Genomic DNA, 19,551 nt, shown 5'->3' with positions numbered 1-19,551 from the left:
TACAGGAAGGCCCCCCTCTCCTTTCTCTAGCCATCCCTCAAGACCCAGTTCAAATGTCACTGTCTTCAAGGCCTCTGCCTCTCAAATCAGCTCCCAAAGCACTCATTCTTATCTAACCTTTATTATATCAAGTGTTTTCTACATTAACAGGTGTAACTCCCTTGGGACAGATAATTATTTATCTCTGCATATTCCACAGGACTTAATATTACGCCTTAAGAAGGGATTTAACAAATACTTATTGGATGACTGAAAGGACCACTGGTTTCTCTATTTTGTATTTGTTCGTGAAGATACGAACAACATAACATTAAATAAAGACACAAACAATATAGTATAACATATGAAGTCTTCCAAAAGTTCATGGAAACTTCATATTATGAAAACATTATGATTTCAAAATTTTGGCACCAAAATAAACTCACACTTTAATTCTATTTTCTACAAACATTTTTTAAAGAATTATGTATTCAATTTTTGTTTTTTAATTTGCTATAGGATATGTTCACTCACCAGAGAGAGACAGAGAGAAAAAGAGAAAGGGAAAGTGAGAAAGCAAGCCACCATGTCCAGGACTCAAACCATGGTTGACCACATGGGAGTCCAGCGCCTTAACCACCATGCCACCTGCTGTCCCCTCCACAAACTTTTTGACATCTCCTTATAAAATCAAAAACAGGAGAACAATCAATAAAAGAGCAGCAACATAAGACAAAGCCAGAATTTGAAGATGCATCATCTAAGATGAACCACTATTTAGCCCTAAGCATTATAGTAGCCAAACAGAAAAAGAAAGCAAGAACCATCTTATCAATCACAGAATCAGTATGACAAACAGTTGTTTAGGATAGGCATGAAATGAAACATGACCTCTTTAAATAAAATGCTAGAATTTTTAAATTAACATAAGATACGTGCTGAAGTGGTGCAGTGTTTACGGCAATGGACTCCTACATAGCCAACTGCGGTTTGAGTGTCAGACCCAGTGGCGTGAAAATCACTATGGGCTTATGTGTGGACATGCCCAAAATCCAGAGAGAAGACTGGAGGAGAAGGGATTGTGGCATGGCCATCCCCTCTTGAGGGTGATTTCTCACTTTCCCTCTCTCTGTCTCTCTCCAGCTAGAGCATGAGCTATATGACGAAACCCTTAATTAATCACATAAAGTAAGACACTAAAACAAGGTACCAAGAAATGCTTTTCTAAATAATGAAGCTAATATGCAAAAGATGTTGAAATAATAATATTGGATAAACATTTATTTAAGGATATATTATGTCGGGACCAGCAGGTAGCATAATGGCTATGTCCCTAGACTCCCATGTAGTCGACCACGGTCTGAGTCCCAGACCCGGTGGCTTAAACTCACACCGAGCGTGTGTGTGTGTGCATGCCCAAGATCCCAAGAGGAGAATGGAGGAGAAGGGATTGTGATGTGGCCATCCCTCCTTGGGGGGTAATTTCTCACTGTCTCTCTCTCTCTCTGTCTTTCTGGTGAGCACACGTGCCCTATAACAAAAACCTCTCCAAAAAAAAAGGATATATTATGTCCTCTACCAACATGTATGCCAGAAGGAATACAAATTATAGGACAGTCTATGACCATGTACTTGGAGAAACAAGACATACACATGAAATAATAGCAAGTATTAAGACTACACTATAGGGCATGGTGGCGCCTGCCCTATGGCAAAAACCTATGGAGGCTGGAGGATTGTGGCATCAAGTCCATCTCTCTCTCTCTGTCTCTCTGTCTCTCTCAATATGCATGATTTTTTGGGACCAGCAGTTGGTGTAATGGCTATGTCGCTGGACTCCCATGCAGTCAACCACGGTTCGAGTCCCAGACCTGGTAGCTTAAACTCACGCTGGGTGCATGTGCGTGTGTGCCCAAGATCCTGAAAGGAAAATGGAGGAAAAGGGATTGTGGCATGGCCATCCCCCCTGGGGGGTTGATTTCTCACTTTCTGTCTCTCTCTGTCTTTCTGGTAATCACACACGCCCTATAGCAAAAAACCTCTCAAAAAAAAAAGAAAGAAAGAAAGAAAGAAAAAAAAGAACTATGGGGCCAGCAAGTGGTATGGTGTTTAAGGCACAGGATTCCACATGGTCAACTGTGCTGTTCAAGTTCCAGATCCTACGACTTGAAAAACACACCAGGTACATGTGTATGTATACCCACAATCCCCACAGGAGAATGGAGAAGAAGGGATTGTGGTGTGGCCATCCCTCAATCCCAGAGGGTGATTTCTCAATTTCTCTGTCTCCTGCAAGTACACCTGCCCTATGGCAAAAATCTTTCAAAAAAAGAAAAGAGAAGAACTGTTTTTGCTTCTAAAGATCAAGGATGGCTTCACTGGAGAAGTCACTTGATTAGTATACTACAATCTGAGTATAACAAGCCTATAATGTAGCAGAAGAGAGCATTCAAACATCTGACCTCGATTTTTTTTTTAAGTTTATGGCAATGGTATGGAAAATGGACTGACCAGTAGTCTACATACTTCACTAAGGCAAACATCAGATCTGTCTTGTTTTCTTTTTTTTTTTCTTTTTGGAGAGGTTTTCACTATAGGGCGCGTGCGCTCACCAAACAGACAGAGAGAGACAGAGAGACAGAAAGCGAGAAATCACCCCCAGGGGGGATGGCCACGCCACAATCCCTTCTCCTCCATTCTCCTCTCGGGATCTTGGGCACGCACGCACACGCGCCCAGCGTGAGTTTTAAGCCACCGGGTCCGGGACATGAACCGCGGTCGTCTACGTGGGAGTCCAGCGACATAGCCATTACGCTAACTGCTGGTCCCTGTCTTGTTTTCTTATACGGTTAGTGCTGCACACAGCATCTCCCATGTAGTAGTCTTGTTAAGTATATATTTGTTCAAAAAATTGAAAAGAAAGAAGCAGAGACACCAGTATGGAGGTTGTTGTCCAACTAGATCCAAATTGGGCAATGACAAAGGAGAATTAGAGATTACATCAGCACCAAGTCTTCGTTTAAATGCCAGATTTTATGTGGCTTATAAACTAAAGGAACTTAGAGAAAGTAGCTAGAGAAGCAACTAGTCACAAAGAAGTCTCACAACAAACTATAAGCCAAAACAACCAACTAACAACTTTAAACATATTATTGGAAAGTGACTCACTCAACTAGCATTGCCTGTGAATTCATCTCGGAAAATCTTCCAAAGGCCAGCTAAATACTCAGGGTTTTCTTTATCTTTCTTTCTTTTTAAGGTAAGTTTAAGATTATAATTTAATTTTAAATAAAACACAAATTTAGAGAAGATTCTAATTAAGAACCAGAAAGAGAATGCTTGTGTAATTTCTCATGGCACTATGAATTCTATAGACTTGGAGGACATATTAGACATTTAGATGACAGACATGAGTCAAAAAACTTTAATACCTGATATTCACATTTTACTATTCAAGGACGACCTTAAAAAATATTTTGTAAGGCCGACCCCACAGCAAGGTAGTTAAGGGAGCCAGATCCCCTATGGACAACCGCATGGTTCAAATCACAGCCCTGGACCCTTGTAAAAAAACACCGGATATATGTACGTGTGTACCTAAAATCCCAACAGGGTGGAGAAATGGAGAATGGATTACAGGTATGACTATAGTCCACTGGGGAGTGTCTCTCTCTCTCTCTCTCTCTCTCTCTCTCAGGAGTGCTTCTCTATTTCTTTCTCTTTCTCTCTCTCACAAGCATAGGTTCCCTCCTCTGGCAAGGAAAAATAATAATTTGTAAAAGGGATGAGCTAATACCTATCTCATAATGTTCCTGTCTGATAATATCTTAATTATTTTGGTACAGCATAGCAGTTAAGAACAAAAAACCCCTAGGTTCAACTCTCAGTTCCTCTGCCTACCTATGATCTCTACATTATTCCACCTTACTGATCGTATTTCCTCATTAGTTTATAAGATTGTTACATAAAATGAGTTACGGTATAAAAACGCTTAGGATGCCCAACACAAACTAAGTACTTAATAAACATGAGTGTGATGTGGAATGTGAAGGCCTGTGCATAAGTCTAGCAAAGTACCTTGCATCAACATTTTGGGGAGCAACATTCTGGAAACGGGGACTCTTTAACAACATACATTCTTCATGAATCTCAAGAATGTCCCATATACCTAGTTCTACCACTCGCAGAACTCTGAGCAAGTTATAACCCCATTCTTGGCTTTAGTTTTCTCCTTAGAGCTTCATGTCAGCTTTTTCTCCAGGATCCTGGAATGAGTCACAACCTCCCCCATTACATTCCTGATTTAGGTTCTTTCATGGGTTGTGCCTGGCTGATTCAGGGTGTGGTGCCATGTTTGGCACCATCTCTTCTGGGAACACTGCTGTGGTGAAATTCAGCTGTACTTAGGCTGGTTTACCCTGTAATTTTCCACTGTTTCCTTATTAAAATGAGCAAATGCACAAAACATAACTATAAGTTCTACGCTTAGCAGAACTATAAAGCCCCCTAAAATCCCAAAAAGAATTAAGACCTCTGTCACATACATTCTAAGGAACAATATTGGTAAGTCCCACCTAGATTGTGAATCATGTGATGCTTAAATAATCTCCTAAATTATAAGATAATGAAAGCATTATTTTTCACCTGAGAATCCTAATTTAAATGCGCTGTGATCACAGTGACATAAAAATAACATAATTTTTTAAAATTCAAATATATAGGGACATGCAGTCAGTTTCACATCTGCTTCATACCTCCCTCCACCAATATGTTTTCTTTTCTTTTTTTTTTTTTAAGAGAGATTTTTGCTATAGGGTATGTGTGCTCACCAGAGAGACAGAGAGATGGAAAGTGAGAAAACACCCCCTCCCCCAGGGGGACGGCCATGCTGCAATCCCTTCTCCTCCATTCTCCTCTCAGGATTTTGGGCACACACACACATGCACCCAGCGGGAATTTTAAGCCACCAAGTACAGCACTTGAACTGCAGTCAGCTACATGGGAGTCCAGTGATATAACCATTATATCACCTGCTGGTCCTCCTCCTCCACCCATATGTGACTTTGGCCAAATTATTTAACTTGTCCAAACTTTGGTCTCCTTGGCTATAAAGTGGGGATACCAATATTGATAAGAGCATTGTTATTATTATAAGGAAATCATTATGATTAAATAAGCTAACATGTGATACAGCTAGATTTGAGCAATAACTGCTAGCTTTTTTCTATGTTTACTCTCCTCACTTCATCCTCACCCACAAGAAATATATGGTAAATAAGACTGAGAGAGAGAGTAGGATGAGTGTGTGGTAGGTTTACTGGAACATAGTTTGGACACAGTGCAGTTCTTGACAAGTCTGAGTTGAATGTGAGTTATTATCAGTTTCCTACTTCAATTTAGCTATGCATCCCAGGTTCCTGAAACGTGGATCTGATTGCAGGAACATGTCGTCTTGCCTCCTATACTACTTCGGAAAGGAGATATGGAGCCAGCCGGTGATTAAGACAACGGAATCCCACATAGCCGACTACACAGTTCAAATTCCAGACCCAGCAGCTAGAGAAATATGCCAGGCACATGGATGTACATGCCCAAAATCCCAACAGGTGGGAGAAATGGAGAAGGGATTGTAGTGTGACTATTCCCAATGGGGGGAGAGGGGGCTGCATCCTTTCTCTCTCTCCTTCCCTCCCTCCCTCCCCTCCTCTGTCTCCCCAACAAGTGCACTCTGACCAAAAACTGGGGGGGCAAAAAGGAGATATGAACAATTTGTTTACCATATTAGCTTTTAATTTTTTAAAAAATTATTTAACTTTATTCATTTATTTCCTTTAATTTGACTGGAGAGGGACAGTGAGAGAGAGAGAAAGTGAGAAAGCAAGCCACCAGATCCAGGATTCAAACAGCAGTTGGCCATGTGAGATTACAGTGCTCTTAACCACCATGCCACCTGCCAGCTCCAGTTTTTAATTTTTAATCCAAAAACTGTCCAGAATAAAACAAAATAAGGGCCTAGAAAATTCAACTAGATGACTACTATTAGCACTAACAAATAGCTGGGTATTTCAATCCTGGTAACACTACAATATAAGTGTTTTTTAACAAGCCACTTAACTATATCTGTATGCAAAAAATTTTAAACAATACTAATAATACTTTTTGAACTGAAAATAGGCTTATTAAAAATAAATTTAAAATCAAAGGCTACCTAAGTGCTCATTAACAAATAATGATGATGTGAGAAGAAGGAATAAATACCCAAGGGTATATTGTCAATGCCTTGTGGATAAGCAATCTTCGATGAAATCATCGTTTTAATCCTTTGAGAATACTGAAAATCTGACTGCAAACTATTAAATCTGGCCTCAGCAGAATAAACATCAAAGGCAGCAAATTTCCAATAAATCAACCTGAGATGTGATTTAGCAGCCAGCCCTGTAAATTATTGCCTATAGTCCCAAATTCACTGACATTTACATTCCAAAGAATTTCCCAAAATGCAAGATTTGGCATTTCAGACTGGATTTCACTAAACTAGAATGCATTATGGAGGTCTGGAATAAACTGGATTAATTTAATCCGATTATATTGCATAGCCATGGAAGATAGAGCCCTTCCTTAGAAAAGAATATAATCTAATGATCCTCATTGATCTTTCTCAAGGCATATCTCAGTTAAATAATTCTGAGGGGCCAGCAGATGGCATGGTGGTTAAGGTGCTGGATTCCCACATGGTAGTCTGCGGTTCCAGTCCAAGACCCGGTAGCTTGAAACACATCAGGCACATGTGCATGCTTGCCTAAAATTCTAGGAGGGGAATGGAGAAGGAATTACAACATGGCCATTCCCTCCAGGGGATGATTTCTCAGTTTCCCTCTCACTGTTTCTCTCTCTCTCTCTCTCTCTCTTTCTCTCTCTCTCTCTCTCTCTCTCTCTCTCTCTCTCTCTCAAGCACATCCACCCTATGGCAGAAATAATAATAATAATTCTGTGAGTATCCACATATATGCCATTTCCTGATAACTTTCAAGTCAAATTTATTCATTAATGACAACATGGAGGTGGGGAAGGAAGACTGGTTCAAATCCAAGTTTAAAGTTACCTATGGATCTGACATAAAATGGTGATAATGGCAGCTAAATAGATAGGGCTAACTCTGGCTACTATTTTCTTTTTCTTTTTTTTTAGAGGTTTTTGCTATAGGGCACGTGCACTCGTCAGACAGAGAGAGAGACAGAGAGACAGAAAGCGAGAAATCACCCCCCAGGGGGGATGGCCACGCTGCAATCCCTTCTCCTTCATTCTCCTCTTGGGATCTTGGGCACGCACGCACACATGCCCAGCGTGAGTTTAAGCCAGCAGGTCCAGGATGCGAACCGTGGTCAACTACATGAGAGTCCAGCAACATAGCCATTATGCTAACTGCTGGTCCCACTCTGGCTGTTATTTTGAAGATCAAATAAAATAATATGCCTAACTTGCATGGTGTATGACACAAAGTGACAATAACATCCAAATGTAATTTCCTTGTTCTTATCATTTCTAGCTTTTATTCTATCAATTTCATCTCCTTATATTGAACTTCACCCTCCCTAACAAAAGCCCATTGCATCTGCTTTAAGTCATGGTGAGATACACAATATATTACGGAAAATATTACTTTCAGTGTTTACTATGAATCACATACTAAGTTTAGCACTTAATATAGTTTATCTTATTCCTTTATAATCCTTTATATAGTTTATCTCAATCCTTAAAACTTTTCTTTTTTTTTTTTTTAATTGTGCAGGGGACATGTGTATTCACCAAAGAGTAAAAGAGACTGAGGAGAGAGGAAAAGTGAGGAAGTACCCCTCATAGAGATGGCAGTGCCATAATTCCTTCTCCTTCATTTCTCTCACTTATCAGGATTTGGGGCACACACACACACACACACACACACACACACACATTCACCTGGCATGTTTCTAAAGCCACTAGGTCCAGGACTCAAACTGCACATTCAGCTATGTGGGATTCCACTGCCTTAACCACCACGCCACTGGTTAGTCCCTTACATCTTTCATAAGGTGATTATGTTATTGATGTTTACAGTCTAAGAAAATGAGGGTAAGAGGTTAGATAATTTGCCCAAATTTGGACAAATTGGTTACCAGAATCTTTTCACTTTTGCCCTATTAAGTATCTCTCTTTAGTCACCACCTCATTCTTTCCCCCACAAGTAACCATTATCCTGAGATTTGTAGTAATTTCATTGTGCTCCTTTATAGTTAACCATATAAGTATACATCTATAAGAAGTATTGGTTAGTTTTTCCTAATCTTGACTATTATGCAAAAAAAATCCTAGGATTATATTATTTTGTGCCCTGTTTCTCTTATCAGTAATATACACATACAGAGCTCAATTTATGTTGTTCTACCAAAACTATGGTACATCCACTTTTCATAGTTGCATAACATTCTCCAGTATGACAATACCATAATTTATCAATCCTATTATTTCTGGACATCTGAACTGTTTTCATGTTTTAGCTATCATGTACATTGCTGGTGTGAACATCTCCTTTACATGTAACCACAAATAAATGCACAAAAATTCTTTTTGTTTTACAGTTTGTACAGGGTACGTACACCACAATCCCTTCTCTTCCATTCTCCTTTCAGGATGTAGGGCACATGCACACACGCGCCCAGCATGTTTTGTTTTGTTTTTAAAGAATTATTTATTTATTTTATTTTGTTTATTGTTATTATTATTATTTTAATTTGACCAGAGAAAGAGAGAGAGAAAGGGAAAGTGATAAAGGAAGCTGCCAGGTCTGAGACTCAAACCACAGTTGACCATGTGGGAGTCCAGCATCTTTAACCAGCATGCCACCTGCTGGCCTCCCAAGTGTGACTTTCAAGTGTCCGGGTCCAGAACTCCAACCATAAAGTCAATCAAGTGGGATCCAGCCACCTTAACCACCATGCCACCAGCTAGCCCACACAAGAATTTCTTTAGTGTGGACTTTCAACAGACACAGACCTACACAAAGGATATACAAAGGGTATATAAAGAATACACAAAGACTTTCCAGATGTTGACTGAGCACACAGTTTTTTAAGAATCCAATTCTAGGGACCAGCAGTTAGCGTAATGGCTATGTTGCTGGACTACCACGTAGTAGACCATGGTTCAAATCCCGGACCTGGTGGCTTACACCACGCTGGGTGCATGTGCATGTGTGCCCAAGATCCCGAGAGGAGAATGGAGGAGAAGGGATTGCGGTGTGGCCATCCCCCCTAGGGGGTGATTTCTCGCTTTCTGACTCTCTGTCTCCCTCTGTCTCTCTGGCGAGTGCATGTGCCCTATAGCAAAAACCTCTTAAAAAAAGAAAATAATAATCCAATTCCAGATATAAACTTCCATATATATTCTTGCCTTAGAACTACCTACATTTCAAATAGAGTTCTCTATAAAAGAAAGGTTTACTCCTCCTCTTACCAATCACAAATCTTACTATCATGTGTTGGTTCTAAATATAAAACTCGTGGAAAATTAAATGCTTAATTTTCAAGGAAAGAATTGCCACATGAAAGTAATGCAATAAGTTCTATAACAGAGGTATGAACACATATGTTCTTCATAAGCAAGGAAGAGAAACTACTAAACTACTAGGAGGAATCAGAAAAAAATACATGAAGTAGGCTTTGAAGAGTGGGTGTGGGGAACCAGCAGTTAGCGTAATGGCTGTGTCGCTGGATTCCCACGTAGTCGACCGCGGTTCGTGTCCCGGACCCGGTGGCTTGAAACTCACGCCGGGCGCGTGTGCGTGCATGCCCAAGATCCTGAGAGGAGAATGGAGGAGAAGGGATTGCGGTGTGACCATCCCCCCTGGGGGGTGATTTCTCGCTTTCTGTCTCTCTGTCTCTCTCTGTCTGTCTGGCGAGCGCACTTGCCCTACAGTGAAAATCTCTCCAAAAAAAAAAAGAAAAGAGTGGGTGTGGCTGTTAAGCAGAAAATGGTAGAAAGGACACTCCTTGCAAACAGGTCAATGAAATGTAAGAGCTTCAGGAAAAACTATTTAACGGGAATAATTCAACTAGGTGATAAGCTCCTTTTGCCTCTGGGGAGGAATAAACTTGAACTAGAAAAAAGAGGGTATATAAGAAAAGAGGACACCAGAATAATTTGTATCAGGAATATAAAAAAATGTGGGTAGACATTATAGAGAGACATATTAATAAAATGGAAGAGAAGGGAACACTGAGGACAGTAAACCTCAGCCCCAATCTTCCCACTGGAGCCATGGCGTACCAGCAGGAGCAGTTCCATGTCTCATTCCAGTAGGGAGGTGTCTGCTGGTAAAGACTGTTCTCTTGCACTGTGGCATGAGAGAGAAATACAAATTTATAAACAACTAATTGTTTTCCTGCTAATCACTGTCATGATGCTCACGCCATTCACAGTAACCATCATTCAGAGAAATCTTGCCTATTCTACACAGTTTCCCTTGTTAGAAGCAGCTCCATTGTAATCAAACACAGATCATCCGCCAATTGACTTTTGATTTAAGGCTCACATTTGAAACCACTGTTTCTCTGTCTGTGGCATCTTTAACATGTATGGCATGGCCCTCCAACTGCCAGTCACGTGGACCTCTTAACTCAGTATCAGCTGTTCTGGAATGATAACTGCCTAACTTTGAGGTGACCCAGCCCTCAGAACTCAAAGTGAATATCATGTAACCTTAATTTTTATGTCCAACAATCTTGAAATTTGGTGAATATTACCCATATATTTAGGTGAGATGCAGAGCAACAAACAAATATATATATATTCATATAAAATCCACTAATAATCAAAAATATTTTAATCAGTTCTTCCTACTTGATAAATTTCCTCTGTTCACTTTGTGGAGAAGCTGCTAATAGATTATGATCTAACCAGAAGTGGAATGTATTCATTAACTGCTATTTGTTAACTGATCAAATGAACACTGAGCATCTACCAGAACTGCCTATATGTTGTAAGCACTAGAAACAAAGAATTCATAACCTGCTCAGGAAATAAATGTCGACAGTATACATAACAAGTAAATGGCTATAACAGAAATATAAAAAGTGTGAAATGTAAGTAGAAAAGAAATTAACAGAGAAGTTCTAACAGGAAATGAGTCAGGAAAACATCTCAGAAGAGATGTCATCTCATCTAGACCTTGATAAAATAATAGGAATTTATCCAGCAGAGGTGAGGGGAAGAAAGGAGAGAGATGAAATTCAAGCAAGTAACATGGGCACAGCAAAGACAGAAAGCATGGAAATATCAAAATATATGAATATTTCTAAGAATAACAATTAGTCCATTGTGGGCCCACTGGTGACTCTCAAGCCTGGCAGAAAAGGGGAGGGGTCTCAGACATAATACACAATTTTATATCCTTTGTCCAATATTTTTGAGGTACAACAAAATTTGAGAAGCACTAGCTGGAAACAAGACTCCACTAAAAAGTCTACAAGGCCAGGCGAGACCTCTAACACTCCCCCTAAAACTTCCACAAAACATCTAAGTAAACATGATGTCAATGAAAGGAACTAAGTGGGGATTCTGGTCCTCCCCCTAAAAAAAAGCAGTTAATCAACCAAGATTTTAAGCAGGATAATAACAGAAAAATGACCCTTCCTGTGGTAGAAATGTAGTCCCTGAAGATACCCACACCTTAATCACCCAGACCCCTTGAATATATTAAATTACATGACAGGGGAGAATTACGGTTGCAAGTAGAATAAAAGTTGTTAATCAGCTGTGAGATGGGGCGATTTTTCTGGATTATCCAGGTGGACCCTGTGTAATCACAAGATTTTGTAAAAATGAAGGAAGAAGACAAAAGAAGAGAGTCGAGAAAGAGATGTGAGACAGAAGCAGGGTCAGAGAGATGCTTTGTTGCTGGTTTAAGAACATGGAGAAAGGGAGCTGTGAACCAAGGAACCACATGGCCTCTGAAAGCTGGACTTAGGCAAGGAAATGCAGATTCTCTTCTAGTGCTCCCAGAGGGGAATACAGCTCTGGTAACACCTTGATTATGAACCACAGAGACTCATGTCAAATTCCTGAACTACAAAACTATAAAGTGATAAATTTGTATTTTGTGGTTTATTTAATTATTTAAGTTTTGCCATAGAGCATGTGTGCTTACCAGAGACAGAGAGAGAGAGACAGTAAGAAATCACTGCTCAGGAGAGTTGACCATGCCGCAAACCACTCTCCATTCTCATCTCGGGATTTGGGGCATGCATGCACACACGGGCCCAGCACGTTTCTCGAGCCACCAGGTCCAGGATTCAAACAATGAAGTCAGCCACGTGGGATCCAGCTTCCTTAACCACCATGCCACTGGCTAGATCAAAATTTGTGTTGTTTTAAGCCACTAAGTTTGTGGTAATTTGTTACAGTAGCCATAGAAAATGTTCTTCCTTACATAGAAATATTTTGATTTCACCATCTCATCAAGTACAGCTTAAAAATTATCTCTACTTAGAGAATGTATTACTATTTTATCTGTTCTCCCTTATAAACACATATATTTATCATGTATCATAATTGGATGTTTACATAATCTTCTTCCCCATGAAAACAACGTACTATTCAAGAACATAAAGCACATTTATTCACCTTCCTATCCTGAACACATACCAGGCACCAAATAATTCTTTTAAAAAATAGTAATTTTTTAATAAAAAGACAAAGAATATTTTTTAAGTTCACTTATTTCCTCAGAGAGAAAGAGATGTACTCCCAAAAGGGTCTTCCCTGTGCTCCATTCCCATCCAGCCAGGATCCCGGGTACACATATACACCTAGTGTGTACAGAGAGACCTTGGGACGTGAACATAGGACCTTCCCATGAGACCTCAGCATTGCAGGACACTGAGTTACCACGGTGGTGGAGAGTCCTGATTTTCTTTTTAAATCTTATCCAGGGTCTAGCAGATGACATAATGGCTACGTCACTGGACTCCCATGTAGTCGACCGTGGTTCGAGTCCCTGATCTGGTGGCTTAAAACTCATGCCAGGCGCATGTCCGTGTGTGCCCCAAATCCCAAGAGGAGAATGGAGGAGAAGGGAGTGCAGTGTGGCCATTCCCTGTGGGGGGTGATTTCTCACTTTCTGTCTGTTTCTCTCTCTGTGTGTCTCTCTGTCTCTGGCAAGCGCATACACCCTATAACAAAAATATCTCTCTAAAAAAAAACTTCTTATCCCCCCTGAGGGGTGATTTCTCACTTTCTATCTCTTTGTCTCTCTCTGTCTTTCTGACAAGCGCATGTGTCCTATAGCAAAAACCTCTCCAAAAAAAAAAAAATTCTTATCCAACAAATCTTAGCATACTGCCAATACACATAGGCCTTCTACCCACACAACCCATATGCCATCCTATACAGTCAAGATTTGAAGGACGAGCTCTCGTAGACATCCTCATTGGTCTCCATGGCCAGAAGAATTAACTACCTCAATTTACAACCAGAGACAATGTCATTTCAACCACACTAGAGTGAAGAGGAAGAGATAATTTATTGAGAAAGATTTAGGTTATATTACAAAGCAAACTTCCCAAAGGGGAACCGTTAATGCTGTACAAATATACTTCAGTTTAAAGTATTTCTCAGGAGAAGAGGCAAAGGGTAAATCAAGCTTCTGAGAGGATGTTTAACTGAGGAAGAGGACTTTAGATAAGACATGAGGAAGTGAAACTGCAGTTAAAGGAGTAACTTCCCCTGGGATTCTCAGCACTAAGATCACCATGCCTGGGGCCAGTGGGCATCACTGGCCACTCCATCATTTCCTTTGGTTCACCCTTTCCTATATTAACCAAGCAGCATTCGTGTGGTCCTCTTTCTCAGCAAGGATGGTTTTCCAAAGGGACAGGGAAGAGTTTTTACAAAATATCCCACCATTTTTAGCTATACCTCTCATTCCCAACGATGCCTCCCTGCCACAAAAAGTGTCTTTTTCTCTGATCCCCTCAGAAAAAGAAGCTACTCTAGCTAGATAAAAAGAAAGAATTCCCACTGTTTTTTAGTTCAATGTGAGAAAAGAGACAAAAAAAAAAAAAGAGGAAATACCGCTATAGGAGAATACAAACACAAAGTAAAGATGAAACGGTCTAGAATTTAGATCTTTTATAAAAAGGATAAAGTTGAAAATGGATTGGAAGAAAAAGAATAAGTAAAAAAATATGAATTAAGGGTGCCATCAAGAAATAATCCTAATATAGGATCACTAGGAAAAATTATAAACTCAAAGCCATACAAAACATAGCCAAAACGATATACTTTAAAGGCCAAAATTAAGGAGAAAAAGCACTAAATTTGGGTTAGAGAATGTACCTTAAATCTAAACTCCCTGAGTAACAAAACTGTGTGATCTCAAGCAATTCACTTCAGTTTACTCTTACAGGAAACTCAGAGTTTGAAATGAGCTTCAAGGACACTACAGTCTACACGACACACTAAAGTCTCTATTACTGACTCTCTAGACAGCACTATTAAAACTATCCTCTCAGGTCAAAATGGCGAGCAGGCCAGCCGTTTCAGCATCAGGTCGGTGGCTGGATGGTATTCGAAAATGGTATTTCAATGCTGCAGGATTCAATAAACTGGGGTTAATGTGAGACGATACGATATACGAGAATGAAGATGTGAAGATGTGAAGGGAGCCATAAAAAGACTTCCTGAGAACCTTTATAATGACAGGATGTTTCTCATGAAGAGAGCCCTGGACCTGACCATGAGGCAGCAGATATTGCCTAAAGAGCAGTGGACAAAATACGAGGAGGATAATTTCTACCTTGAACCATATCTAAAAGAGGTTATTCGGGAAAGAAAAGAGAGAGAAGAGTGGGCAAAGAAGTAACTAGATTGCAATCGTGGATGTGGTTGTTCTTAAAGTATTTTTATGAAGTGGGGGTCGAACCTGAAAAATTTAATTTAAAAATAATTTGGTCGGCAGGTGTATTACTTTAAATAAATGTCTATTATTTAAAAAAAAAAGAAGAAGAAGAAGAAAAAGAAAAAAAACTATCCTCTTGGGGCCAGAAGGTGGCATAGTAGTTAAGGGGCTGAACTCTTACAAGACTGACCGTGGTTTGAGTCCTGGACCCGACAGCTTAAAACTCATGCCAGGCGCGTGCGTGTGCATGTCCAAAATCCCAAGAGGACAATAGAGGAGAAAGGACTGTGGCATGACCATCCCCCCGGAGGGCAATTTCTCACTTTCTCTCTCTCTGTCTTTCCAGTGAGCATATATACCCTAGAGCAAAATAAGTCTGAAATTAAAAAAAAAAAAAAAATCCTCTTACCTTTTATTATCTCTGGATAAGGCCAGGAAGTGTAAGACATGCATTGTCTCCCTGAACATCTGTCTAGAAAATGAAGCCAAATTCCACTCAACCCTCCTTTATCAGGTAACTATAAAAGGACGAGAACATGGAAGATTCAATTTCTCTACTCTTGTGCATATTTGCAATTTTCTATAATGGAAAATTTAATGCCCCCAAAAAACCAGAATAAATAATGATATATTCCCTGTATTAAAAAGAAAAGAAAAACTTAATTAAAAGGAATATGTTATTTCTATATTAATTTTCCCATCTTGGTATTCAGTTAACTACAACTAAATAATAATTGTACTGAACTACAAACTGAATCAAATGTTCAATCAAAAAGAATATATTTACCACAAATTAAACCTATATATTTTCAGGAAATATGAAACTAGATCAAAATATTTGCCAAAACTTTACTTCATTTCATTCAAGTTCTAGAGTAAGTGAATTTCTCACCATGTACCTACTGTCCAGCTTCAATAATTTTCTCTAAGTATAGAGTTTTGTTTCATATCTAACACCCCTCCCACTCTCAATGGAAAAAAACTAAGCATTCACAAAAATGGATGATACAACTAATTTCACTTCCTATGTTTCTAGTATTTTAGAAACAGTTGTCCTCTCTGAAAAAAAAATCTGACATTATGGAAAAATAACTTAAACATGACATTCAATTTAAGAATTTGAGTGTACTGCCAAAGATATTCCCAACAAACTACGCCCTACTAATTTTGTCTTTATAGTCCTTGGAACTAACACAGAAATTGATTGCAGATATTTTAAAAATGTTTATAAGCAAAAATAAATAAATAAATAAAAAGAACATCTATAAACACCATAAGAACAAATTTAGTCATATTCCATCCCAAAGATTTACCTATTAGAAAAGAAAAACACAAAAGATGAGAATTCATTTTGAGTAATTCTATAGAACAAAGAAAAATAATTATATCTAATTTTATAATTCTTTCCTTTTTAAATTTATTTCTCATGCACTCGCCACAAAGAGAGAGACAGGCAGATCACAGCAGGCACATGCGTACCTGGCATCCAGAGGGCAGACCTTGAAACACAAACCCAGAACCTTCCCATGCGAGTCCATCATCATATTTCACTGCTGCACCACTGCTTGATCCTTCATTTTAGCAATTCTTAAATTTTCTTAATCACAGACTCATATTCACCCTACTAATTCATCTACTTTGAATCAAATGATACGGTCTCATTGCTTCTTATAGCTGAAGAATATTCTATAGTATATATATGCCAAAGTTTTTCAATCCAGTCTTCAGTTTTTGGACACTTAGGTTGGTTCCATGATTTAGCAGTTAGGAATAACGCTGCAGTAAACATGGATGTGCAAGTGTCTTCCCAACTGAATATTTTCCTATACCGTGAGAAAATACCAGGTGTGGGATTAGTGGGTCAGTGGTAGTTCTATTTGTAGGCTTTTAAGGAACTTCCATATTGCTTTCCACAGAGGTTGTACAAATTTACATTCCTACCAACAGTATAAGAGGGTTCCTTTCCCACCATAGCCTTATCAGCACTTGTTCTTTATTTTTTTTTTTTTTTGAGCCTAGCCATTCTAACTGGGGTTAAGTGTATCTCATCATGGTTTTAATTTGCATTCTCTTTATAACAAGATATTTTTCAAATAATTTTTTAAAAGATTTAATTTTATTATTATTATTATATTTTAGTTTGTGATAGGGTGTGTATGCGTGCATGCCCGAGATCCCAAGAGGAGAATGGAGAAGGGATTGAGATATGGCCATCCCCCCTGGGGGTAATTTCTCACTTTCTGTCTCTGTCTCTCTCTGTCTTTCTGGTGAGCGTAGACACTCTATAGCACAAAAAAAAAAAAAAAAAGGAAATGTGTAGAAAAATGTTTTGAGGCTAAGATAAATAATATTACCCATGATAGAAATTTGAAAGGTAGAGCTAAGGACTCTCCATCCCAAACCTACCAGAATTCTTATTAGTTCCAAGAGTCATTTCCTAGAAAAATTTTACTACTATATAAAGATTGGAGTAGAGAAAGTTAGCATCTTTAAAACCATTTTGCAGGCAAAGTTTAAACACTGTTATTGAAGTATTCATTCATATTACCTTTCAAAGGGCAATTTGGCAATATACTTTTTTTTAATTTTTCTTTTTGGAGACGTTTTTGCTAAAGGGCTCATGCACTCACCACAAAGAGAGAGACAGAGAGACAGAAAGCAAGAAATCATCCCCCAAGAGGATGGCCATGCCGCAATCCCTTCTCCTACATTCTCCTCTCGGGATCTTGGGCACACACGCACATGCGCCCAGCATGAGTTTAAGCCACTGGATCTGGGACTCGAACCGTGGTCAGCAACATGGAAGTTCAACAACAGCCATTACACTAACTGCTGGTCCCAAAAATATGTAATTTTGAAGTAGATCACAAAGATTCCACATCAGGTATAAATGGGATCCTTTCAAATGATATACAAATTTATATAAATGTATAGGAAACATCTAAAATTATGTTTACTAAAATGCTTACTGTATTGATAATGGGACTTTAATCATTTTTACTTTTATCTTCAAGCTTTTCTGTGTGTTCAGAATTTCTTTACACTATACATATATCACATTCAAAATCAGAAAGAAAAAATTCCTTTGCATCTTGAGAAAAAAATTCTAAGATTATTGAAGTTTTCTCAAAGATTTAAATCTACCCTCCTTTTTGCTAGGTGTTCCATGGTATATATTTAGAAACAATAGAATAATTTTATGTTCAGGCAGTAGTTCTCTACGTGTGGGACCCAAACCAGCAGCATCAGAATCACCTGAAACTACACAAAGATGCATATTCTGAGGCCCTAACCCTTACCTACTAAATTAGAAACTACAGGTGGAGCCCCGAAATCTACATTAACAAGCCCTGATACACTGTTTGAAAGTCACCTTTTTTTGGGGGGAGGGGGGGTTTGCCATAAGGTGTATGCGCTCGAGGGACCGTGAGAAATCGTCCCCAAGGGGGGATGGCCACACAGCAATCCCTTCTCCTCCATTCTCCTCTTGGGTGAAAATCATTTTTTAAGATGAACTCAAAACCTGCTAACCTAAAAACCCAATTTAAGCTTCTCTTGGTACTGTTAGTGCCACATCAATCCAGTCCATACAAATGTAGGTAATGTTCCCATCACGAGCTCCTACTTGCTGACAAGCTGGTGGATAAAGACCTCAAGGATATGCAAAATACCAGAAATAAAACAGTAACCTCCACCTGTACTGTGACTAATCTTGATGCATAAAGAATAAATAAAATTTCCAAACCCAACTATAGAAATAGCATCTCTAGAGAGTGAATAATATCAAAAGCCTACTCCTACCCAGGGCAACTTTCTGGAAACTCTGAGCAATAACAAGTGAACTTGGAATCCCAGCTGACCACACAATGATAGAATCACAACTGAGTAATACCCACATCTCTGGCAAAGATGTGAGGTTTATTCAACATACAATGGAGCTATTAACTGGATCCAAGCATTGTCATCTCAACATGGCAAGACACATCCATACTAAAGCTTCAGAGTGACTAAACTGCGAACTGAACACATCAAACACAAAAATCCAAAATAGTTTCAAAGCAAATTCACGTAAGAGTTTATTTCTCCAGGGAAAGAAAAAAAATGCTGTCAGTATTAAAATAAGAAAAATGTAGGAGAAATAAAAATCAGAGGAAAAAGGCAATAAATATATGAACAGCGCACTTAAAATTACTGCATCTATAAGTGCAACTTAAAAAAGCTCTCATTTAGATTTTGTAAGAAATTTCTGAATACTTTTTTTTTCAGTCAAGAGCTGTGTACACTCACCAGAGAGAGGCAGAGAGACAGAGAGAGACGAGGAGAGAGAAAGCACTCCCCAAGGCATGTGATCACATTGTAACCCCTTCTCTCTTTCCTCACTCCCTCAGGATTCTAGAACACATGTGCCTACGTGTATGCTCGGCATGTTCTTCAAGCCAGTGGGGCATGATTTGAACTGTTTAGGAGGCCGTGTGGGATCCAACTCCCTTAACCATTAAGCCACAGGATCAGCCCAAGAAATTTTTAAATACTTAAAATTTAAGTCTACACCTATCCACTGGTACCCTTTCTCTCATCAAGACATCTTGACCGCCATCTGCTGGATAACTGTCCTAATAAATATACAAGCAGGTCCTTTC

At 39.0% G+C, this 19,551-nt stretch overlaps 1 protein-coding gene and 1 pseudogene across 2 annotated transcripts in view; one reads left to right on the top strand and one right to left on the bottom strand.

Moving 5' to 3' along the window:
- The window catches only part of EXOC6B (exocyst complex component 6B), a 682,873-nt gene that overhangs the window by 632,909 nt on the left and 30,413 nt on the right, over positions 1-19,551 (bottom strand). The gene's annotated exons all lie outside the window — the stretch shown is intronic.
- LOC106735157 (cytochrome b-c1 complex subunit 7 pseudogene) lies at positions 14,532-14,920 on the top strand (annotated as a pseudogene).

Source organism: Tupaia chinensis, unplaced genomic scaffold (genome assembly GCF_000334495.1).
Source record: "Tupaia chinensis unplaced genomic scaffold, TupChi_1.0 Scaffold000316_1, whole genome shotgun sequence".
In the NCBI taxonomy this organism is placed as follows: Eukaryota; Metazoa; Chordata; class Mammalia; order Scandentia; family Tupaiidae; genus Tupaia; species Tupaia belangeri.
Note: the sequence above shows the minus strand (reverse complement) of the source record. Positions and strands in the feature narration are given on the sequence as shown.